General features: G+C 34.2%; 1 pseudogene; it reads right to left on the bottom strand.

Annotated features, from left to right (window-relative positions):
* Positions 1–8077: 8077 nt before the first annotated feature.
* On the bottom strand, positions 8078–10104 carry LOC131027103 (probable receptor-like protein kinase At1g11050; annotated as a pseudogene).
* Between the last annotated feature and the right edge of the window lie 682 nt (positions 10105–10786).

The raw sequence follows: 10786 nt of genomic DNA, 5'->3' as shown, positions 1-10786 counted from the left end.
TTTTAATTGCTTTTATTATTTTACCATAGATGAATACGACTGAAATATCCGATTTAATCGACGACTTTACCGGTCACTGGTCGGCGTCACCTGCTCCATCAACAATTTATTATAAATTAAATGCACCGCGAATTACGCGCTATCTCGATTTGATAGATGCAGAAGAAGGGAAACAAACGATTTTAATTATACTGCATCTGTACTGCAGTATGTGGTGTAATGATGGCTTCAATATATCTTATCTCTTGTAGGAGTTGAAAGATCACAAGTTTTCTATCATTAGATCAAGTCCGATGTTAACAGCTTAAAGCAAAGATGTTGATATATGTAGAATTTGATTGTATCCATTAAAAAACAAACATGAAGGATGTGGTTCTATTTTTATTTTGTTGGGAAGAGGGTCTAATAGCTGTCCACTTTAGTGTCTTTCTTAAGTTCTTATAGGTTAGAAAAAGATTTTTTCTTTGTGATTGAAAAGTCTAAATTATTATTTCATTTTTAGGTAGTTACAACAATTGTGGGAGAAGTTGTTTTGTACACAAGGTCAAAAAATGATCATTTTGGAAGCGTCAATAAATACCTACACGCAAATGTCTCATTAACTATACACTACAACCACCAAAAAAGTTGTACAACTCCTCTAATTAATATCCCTTTAGAAAATGTGTCAATCAATACCCAGTGGAAAGGCACCCACCCATGTTTCAATTATCGTTTATTAGATTTCGTTGATTAAAAGTTCACAAAAATATTAATCTAGGGGAAAAGCACAAGTTCGTGTTCATGTTCCAATTATTAATTTTAAAAAAACCAAAAAAAACAAAAAACTAAAACCCCATTAATAAATTTCACATGTACCAATAGCCACTCATATTTTAACATTTTTGGATCATAATTGGCCCATTTGTGCACCTTTTTTGGTACCCATAGCGCACGACTACTAGGGCATTTGTGCATAAGTATTGGCAATTTCAAGTGCATGGTTATTGGGGCATCTTTAAGTAGGTATCAGGCGACACTTTGAAATGTGTACTTTTTGACCCTTGCACACATAATGGATTCTAGGACGTGCATCGTTACTACCTAAAAGCCAAAACAATAGCTATAAGCAGTTAAGTTACATGCAAAGACAATAAAAAAAAAAAGAGTCAAAATTCACTGTATCGTTTTGAATTTGTGGGTGCGCGAAGTTAGCTATAATGGCTACTGGTATGCTTCCCCTAGTGGATCAATAACTGCCCATTTTTTGGAAAAAAAATAAGTTAGGAATTAGATCAATTGTGCAACTTTATTGGTACCAATAGTGCACAATTCTTGAGGCATTTATGCATAAGTATTGGATAAATTGTGCAAATTCTTTGGTTGTCAAAGAAAATGGGTAATAGAGCAATATGGAATATGTTTCAAACAATATTTTAAAATGACCATTTTTTGACCCTTGCATGCATAATAGATCCTACAATTACAACCCATAAGCTAGAACAATAGCTATAAGCAGTTAAGTTTTTGATTAAGGTAAAAACAGGTTTTGAAGGGGCCCCGAAACCCTTTACAAAAAATCCTTACAAGATAAAAGCATTAAGAAACCCAAAGGAGCATACATAAGAAAAACCAGCATAACAACTTAAAAAACCAGCTAAAAAGCCCCAAAAAACCAGCGATAACCAGCAAAACCAGACAGAGAACAGAAAAGGGACTAATTTACGTTTTTCAGGGCATTAGCCAAGTTAAGTTGCATATGAAGACAACTAAAAAAACCAGCTATAAGCAGTTAAGTTGCGTATGAAGACAACATTTTTTTTTTGTTGAAATCCAATGTACTATTTAGGAGCTTAGACTGTGCAAAGTTATCTATAATGACTACCGGTGCTCTTCTCCTATGCACAAACAATCTAATTAGTATGTGTTAGAGCCACAAAAAACGTTGCAGAATTCCTCTAAATATTCAATGGTAAACTATACATGCACAAGTGAACATGTATTAATGCATATGAAATACTTTTCTAGAGCTTCTTTTTTTATTGGAAAAACGCATCTATATTAATAAAGAAAGAATTACATTAGAGATGTAACACCTTGAAAGAATAGTTTAAGTTTGACTACAACTGCAACAAGAAATTACAATGCTGAACATGTTACTCAAGGGAAACAATACAAGTGCAAGTTGCAAATTACAATAAGATAGATGTCATCTTTTTCCAAGCTCGTATCAAGCAAAAGGTCTTCTGCAATGAGCTTCGTAGCTTTGAATATGGAATGATTGTGATCTTTAGCAATAGCTCTTAGCTAGGACTAAACTTGATACATTTGTGTCTGAAGCTTGACATTGTAGCTGATTTTCTCTTTCAAGGCTTTAGCTAGAGAGGATTGTTGTAAAATCATACAAGAAAATAGACCATGCATAATTACTTCTGTAGGAGGGAATGCATTTGAGAAAACAACTTTGCATCTTAGCATCCAAATATATAATAGAATAGATTGACAATAGGATTTTGATATTGCATTCTAGAGTAATGCAATCCTAGCATTGTTGATTTCCAACTTAAATTTATGTTAAATATATCAAGAACACATGTTAGAAGTGTTTGTCAAATTAGCTAAGAATGTTTACATATCCAAAAAGCATGTAAAGGAATTGATTGGGAGGTTAGGTGGTGAGCAACTATTGATACATGGTCATGTAGTGGACCCTCTCACCTAGTTTTGTGGGATTGAAAAAAAAATTGTTACATGATAAAAACACTTTTTTCCCTTTCTAATAGGTATCTTAAATTTATGAAGTAGATATTTTATATGTAAAATGTATTCATTAAATATCTATAGTCATTTTGTCAAACATATTATAGATGTAGACATGATGGGCATACATATGTATTTAATAGCCATAAGAACATTTTGTTTGGAGAATAGTTTTTATCTTATATTTATAGCTAAAGAAATTAAATTGGTATTGGAAAGGACGTTAAAAGTTTCCTCCACCAAATTAGAAACTTTCATATCTATGTGACAACTTGTGTGTCATAAAAACAAAATAAAAATCTAATTCCATTTTATCGTTATCGTTTTTAATTCTAAAATCTTCATTCTCACTTAAAGTTACTTAAAAACTCATGGGATCTATTGCTTTAAAAAAATTATAATTCTCATTTGAAATGTACTTAAGAAATAATTCAAAAACGCATGGGATCTATTGTCTTTAAAATTACTTCTACTTTTCCTTAGTAACACCCTCTTAGAAATTTTAGCGAGCCTATCTTTGAGACTATAGCCCAAACATTATTAAAATTAAAAAGAAATAAAATTACACTTCAAAATATGTAAAAGTCTTAAATGAGTAAAATTAATTAAATATAAATCACACTATTTGCAAGTCAAATGATGAAATAAGGCAACTCACACTAAAAGTAAATGGCATTTTAGATATATGAGTTGAATAATAAAATAAATTGGCTAAAATTATAGATAAATATTTATTTATTAGTATAATTAATCATTTTATATATTAAATATTAAATTTACTTAATTAAGTAATTTTATATATTTAAGTAGATTTGACATAAAGACTTCACATCAAGTTGAGTTTATTTAAATTAATTGCTCTTTATGTTGAGTCTACTATTTATATGCTTTGAATTAACCCAATTCTTTTGTTTTGACTTATCCTCCCAAACCCTCTATATTATAGCTATTTCCTCTCATCTATACAACTTTTGATACATATAATATAATTCTATTATTTTTATTCTATTTGTTCTTGAATTTATTGTCATCTTGTTATTTGATATTATGGTGATTTAGTATTGCATTATCTTTATTAAATCTAATGACAAGCACAATTAATTTCCAATTAAATTATGTGTAGCTAGAATTCACACACAACTCAATGGATACAATATGTATTAATAAAGCACCCTTTTTAGTTCATGTTACTAATTCATTTATATGTCAATCCAGGGGCATATCTTTTGTCATGGTGTTGGTTCTATATGTACAACATTAAGTTTCAATAGATTTTGAAATTCTAATGTTGTGTATAAGAAAAAACATATAAAATACTAAACTAAAATTGTTACTCAAAATAAAAATCTATCATATGACTTGAAAACTATTTAAAACAAACCATAATTTAAACGCAAGGTGTTGTAGATTGATATAGATGTTACATATTAATATAATTGTACAAATTAGTAAACCTCACTTAAATTAATATAATAAAATATGCTAAAACAAAATAAATTACAAGATTCTATGTTCTTGGTGTATAATCATACTTAGGTAGTACTTACGTGATAAGTTAGTTACAAGAGTAGATAGGATATTTCTTTTGCATATACATCCAATCCAATCTCATTTTCTCTTGTAATTTTATTTTTTTCTTGTTTTCATCTTGTCTAATATTTCTGTGCAATTTTACATGATATTGGAGTTTTGACTAGGACAAATAAAAATACAAATATTCTGTAAGCAAGTTCAACATGAATATTTGAGGTGAGGGCTGAAAATTTGAATCGAGGATTTACAAATTCTGTAAATATTTGCTCTCTATCAGCAATATTTGTAATCTCCATGCAAATTTGATGTGGTCTGTAGAAAATTGATATAAATTTGCAATTATTCCAATAAAAGTTGATCAATATTTATAAGTTTTTTTAATGTTTTCATCCAATATTTCCAAGATCTATTGAAATATTGAGAAAATTTGCAATTCTAGTGAAATATTGAAGAAATATGTTAAAATTTTGAAAAAGTTTGTCGAAATATTGAAGAAATTTGCCTTCATATTTGAATATTTGCAAAAGGTAGATCAATATTTGCAGAGATGATCAATATTTATAAGTTTTTTTAATGTTTTCATCCAATATTTCCAAGATCTATTGAAATATTGAAAAAAATTGCAATTCTAGTGAAATATTGAAGAAATTTGCCTTCATATTTGAATATTTGCAAAAGGTAGATCAATATTTGCAGAGATGATCAATATTTATAAGTTTTTTTAATGTTTTCATCCAATATTTCCAAGATCTATCGAAATATTGAAAAAATTTGCAATTCTAGTGAAATATTGAAGAAATATGTTAAAATTTTGAAAAAGTTTGTCGAAATATTGAAAAAATTTGCCTTCATATTTGAATATTTGCAAAAGGTAGATCAATATTTGCAGAGATATGGTGAATTTGGTTGTAATCTTATTTGTAGTGGCTATTTGTTTGCAATTTAGTGCTAAAATTTCACAAAGACCCCGAGATCCAATTCGATCTGCCTCTCCTTAGCGTTGATCAACAATTTATCACTGTCTCGACCTGCAACAAGGTGTCAACCTGTAATATTTTTGTTACTTTAGCATCTCAACCTTTGCTTTTCAATATTCAGTATAATACTTGGCTCTCATTGGCGCGTGGATCAGTTTTTGCTGATTGTGTTGCATTTTGATTGGTGATTTGGTAATCGACCCCTATTTCTTGGCTTCAAATATGTAACGAACCTCTGGTTTGGTGTGGTCGACTTCAATCTTTCAAATTTGCAATTCTATTGAAATATTGAGGAAATATGTTGATATTTTGAGGAAATTTGTTGAAATATTGAAGAGATTTGCCTTCATATTTGCATATTTGCAGAAGGTAGATCAATATTTGCACAAATATTTGGTTGTAATTATAATTGCAGTGGCTATTTGTTTGCAATTTGGTGCTAAAACTTTCACAAAGACCTCGAGATCCAATTCGATTCGCCTCTCCTTGGCGTCGATCCACAATTTATCTCTGTTTCGACCTGCAACAAGGTGTCAACCTGTAATATTTATGCGTTATTTTAGCATCTCAGCCTTTGCTTTTCAATATTCAGCAGAATACTTGGCTTTCATTGGCGTGTGGATCAGTTTTTGCTGATTGTGTTGCATTTTGATTGATGGTTTGACAATCGACCCCTATTTCTTAGCTTCAAATTTGCAACGAACCTCTGGTTTGCTGTGTTCGACTTCAATCTTTCAATTTTGGTACTGCATTTTCATTTAAAATTTGCAAATTTAGTTTTCTTTTATTGGTACAAAACGTTTTATTTGAGATCTACAACTTTCAGTCCAGATCGGCCTTCCTTCCTTCACTCTGGCAACTTTCAATTTGCTTTTCTGGCACTCAGTTTTCAAATGACTTGTTTTTGTGGTGAGTAAATCATAATCCCTTCTGTGGCGAGCATTGTGGTTGATTTGATGCTTGGACTAACACTCTTTTGGCATGAATTTGGCTTTCGACCTGGCTATGGTGACTTGCTTTGAGCGAGAAAAATAAAGAACTTGTAAATCTACAAGAGTAAGGGGTTTCCAGATTGGGCATTTGACCTGCACGATGGTGAGATTCCTGAAGGCAACAATAATTTGCATTTTAAATTTCATTTGATCTTCTTGGGCGGTAAAAGAAGTTTAAAATTTAAAATCATATTTGCATTAACTTGGTTGGGGGCGACTTTGCTTTGCTTTGTTTTGGGTGGGAAAATCAAATTCATAATTTGTCAATGGGTCTTTAGTCTATTGGTGAAGTTGAATGGTTCCAAATGAGCCCACCACGGATCAAGTCTTGTTGAGTGCAAGGCTCTGACATCGTAAGGGATGAGGCCAGGATCATGCTCGGGCAAATTTGGCGGAATGGATACCCCTCAGTCCTTGGCTCTTAGCCGAAGAGGTTCAGCCTATTGGCACGTGCCCCCATATCGGCTGGCAAAAATTACTTTGTGAAGGCCCTTGTTGGGCTGTCTTGTTCGCAGGGCTGGACCTCCATCAAAAAATTCATAATTTCAATTTGGCTTTGTATTTGCATTTTGACTTGTATGCAAGTTTAATGGAGTATAATGAAGGATTAGGGGAGAGGGTCTTATAATAAAACAAAATAACGTTTCACTTTCCAAAATCTATTTTAGATATTTCAAATTTATTTCAACTTTGTGCACTTCCTTATTTGTCAAGTCCCTTAGAAAATTTGATTTCAAGTTCAGATGGTCAAATATGATGCCACATTACATACCTTTTTTGCCAAGGTGTTCAAAATGGTTCCAAAAAGAAGTAAGACCCAGAATCGTGCACCAAGTCATGTTTATTGGTGTGTTGATGTGGCATCACATTGTTGCTTTTTCAAATTTGCTGGAATCTTTTTGGGAATAAGTATTGACATGACACTTTTTGTGTTCCACTATTGAACTAATTGTGCCCAACTACCATCCCCACTATTGAACCCCACTCCACTATAGGATCCTCTCCCCTATTCATTGTAAATATTCAATTCCAAGAATGAAAGATTCTAAATCTTTGTTAATGATATTGCCAATAGCCTTCTTATCATTTTTAATCTTTACCTTAGACATATATATCATTAATGTTTGTAAAGAAAACTAAACTCACTATCAAAATAATCATAATCCAAACAACCTTCTTTATTACATTTATTCTTTTATTTTCACTCTCACCCTTGTTATCATATAAGGAATTCATACTCTCCATACCTTCATTATTGATTTTTTTTTTACACTCATAATTGTAATGTTCAAATTTCTTACAATAATAACATAGTAACATAGAATTTGATAGTTATCATACCTTTATTTTTTATATTCATGATTTCCACCCTTTCTTCTTCCTTTGGTTCAGTGATTGCAAATGCTCCTTTAATCTTCACTACTTTCTTGATAGTGGCTCTTGGGTCTTCCTCTCCTTGCATCAAATCTTCCTCCTCTACCTCTCTTGGGCATTAGTGCTTGTGTTTAAAAGCTTTCTCTTAAAAGGACATTAATGTTCAATCTTACATTTTCTCATAGTTCTACTGATCTTTGCTCTTCCTTTTCAGCTTTGTATAGCTTTCTATTGTAACGTTTGTCTATAACTTTAGCTTCAGCTTTATTGTATAGCCTCTTTTTGTTTCAGTTAGTCATAATTCTATAAATAGATTTCTTCTTTCTTAATTTGCAATCCCCTTTTTTAAACTATTCTTTACATTGTAATCAACTTTGATCAATATAAAAACTTTGAACAAATAATTATTCTATTAGTTCATACTTTTCTATCTATTAGTCCAACCAATAATAATAAAACAACTATTCAATCACTTTTTAAATATTATTCCTAATGTTGTGTTTCTTGCAACCAATTCCAACCCCACATACACTTTCCAGCCCCGCATTTATCTGAAAATAAAATAAAAGATTGCTATGAACTTATTAACCATTTAAGTTCTTTAAATGTTTTACAGAGACTCTGAATTTGAAAACAGAACAGAGTTGGAATATCCATCCTCCAAAGCTCCCTGGTTGAGAAGAGGCAAAGGCCTGTCGGGAATCTCTGGAATGTCGGCCTCTCCCTCCAACATCTTCAAAGCCTCCACCATGCTTGGTCTGAATGCCACCATAACATGAGCACACAGAATACCCACTAAAACGAATCTCTCCATAATATCCACTGGCCCCTTGTCACGGATTCCGACATCCACGATCTCAATCGTTTTGCCTACCTTCACAAGCTTCCAAGCCCAATCTGTGATAAGATAATCAGAAGTACACTCCACAGATGTGTCCAGAGCCTTTCTTCCGCTCATAATCTCCAACAGAACAACCCCAAAACTGTAGACATCACTTCGGTCTGTAAGCTGACCATACAGAGCATATTCGTGTAGTCAGGTGCGATTGCCCTTCTGTCGTCATTCTCGCGAGCCCAAAATCCGCCACACAGGCGTTCATTTCGTCATCCAGCAAAATGTTAGTGGCCTTAATATCTCTGTGATAAATCGCAGGCTGAACTCCGAAATGCAAATAACATAAGCCCTTTGCAGTGCCGACTGCTATGTTCTTCCTCTGCTCCCAATTCAAATCTCCCCTGTTTTTACCCCTATCTCCGAAGATATGTTCATCGAGGCTGCCATTAGCCAAGTAGTCGTAGATCAAAAACCTCTGGCGTCCATCTGTGTCATCGCTAGCAACACAGAAACCTCTGAGAACGACCAGATTCCGGTGCCTGATGCTGTTTATTATCTCCACCTCATTTATAAACTCCGAATCGCCTTCCGAAGTACAGTTTCTGATTCTCTTCACAGCGATCTGTTGACCGTCGGAAAGAGTTCCCCTGTACACAGTCCCGAAACCTCCTTCACCGATGACATTGGCGAGGCTGAAATTGTCCGTGGCGGCGGCGATCTCTTCCAGGCTGAACCAGACTGCCCCAGTGTTGAGCTTCAAAAGCCCTCTGCTCATTTCCACCCAATGCCTGTGCTTGGCTCTGTTTTTAATCTTCACCCACCAATAATAACATATGCCCAGGCTACAGATCACAAAGATACCTATTACAGCGCCCATACAACCGTATAAAGCTATTTGTCTGTGAGATGTGGGTTTGGTGTGCATGAAGGGCATGCGGAGTATACACCCAGCAGCTCCTCTATCCATAGGCCCAAATTCGTTGACCACGCCAATAGCATACAGGCACGCAAAATAGTAACATTGGGTGCTTATTTCCTCTGTAGCATTTTTTATCTTGCTCAGCAGTTGCCTGTGAACCACTTCTCCGCTGTCATGGCACATACGGCAGGCAGAGATTGAAGACAAATCCCCTTTGCACACCGTGTCCAATGAAGTTATTCCTACTTTGTGAATCCAGTCTTTCTTGGTCTGTATACCTGCACACAGGCTTGGATTCGAGACAAACTCAGATGTGTCGTTGAAACAGAGTTGAACCAAATTAGGTCGAAGACCCAAAAATGTTAGCTTTTGCTGGAATCTGATCAAGCAGGCAGCAGCAGAGGCATTGTCGGGAAGTTCGAATGCCGATTCATCTCTCAGGTATTGTGCAAGGCCTACACCCAACATGCTTCTCAACGCCATTCCACAATTATTCAGTTCCTCTGTAGTTTGAATAGATTGACAGGAAGATGTGTTCCATGACCACTGAGCAACATAGTCGAAGTTAATCGGACATTCGACTGCAGCGTTGAGGATTGCCCAATACAGTAGTAAGAGCACCACCATGAATCCTTCCACTTCCATCTTCATTTTCTCTTGGAAGAATATCCTAGGAGTTATTGGTTTTTCAAGGTAAGTTGCAACTACCCAAAGACCAGTGCGCACACCTATCATTATGGAAAGTATAAAGTGACGTTCGATCCTCTGTGCGGGCCAAACACTGGAAAATGTTAGATCACTTTTGATTATCTGTCTAGGATTGTTGAACAAGTGGCAATAACATTAATTGATTCCCCTGTCGTACCGTCCATCAGCAGATGCTCATCCGATCGTAATTTCCAATTCGTTAAAAATTTAAAATAAATTAATATTGATTAAAAATCAGTCCCCCGCGTGACGTGTGGTCTTGGAGTCTTCCCGCAAAGCGATTCTCAGATGTGGTGGGCAGTCCATTTCAACGACGAAAGCTGTTGACTGGGCGTCAGGAGGTCACGTCTCTCTTTTTCGGTCTTTTTCGGTCTGATTGAAGTTGTTATTGTGATGAAAACTATTCATAAGCATTAAAAACAACGAATCATGTGATGCCACATCAATGTACAAGTATAGTCTCTTTTTTAAAGGCTATTTTGAACACTTTGGTAAAAAACATATTGATGTGGCATCACATTTGATGGTATGACCTTGAAACCTTAGTTATAATTAGGAGACTTGCCAAGTAAGTTGCTATAAAATTTTGGGAGTGATTTGAAATTTCCATGTAGGATTTTGAGAATCGTGAAATTAGGGTGCTAATCTACTGGGTCCTCTCCCCTGTAGCATGCTTGTCCATTTATCTAAAAAAAGAGCACTAGTTATC

The sequence above is a fragment of the Cryptomeria japonica genome, chromosome 5, assembly GCF_030272615.1.
Source record: "Cryptomeria japonica chromosome 5, Sugi_1.0, whole genome shotgun sequence".
NCBI lineage: Eukaryota > Viridiplantae > Streptophyta > Pinopsida > Cupressales > Cupressaceae > Cryptomeria > Cryptomeria japonica.
The sequence above is the reverse complement of the archived record's forward strand: the minus strand, read 5'-3'. Positions and strand labels throughout refer to the sequence as shown.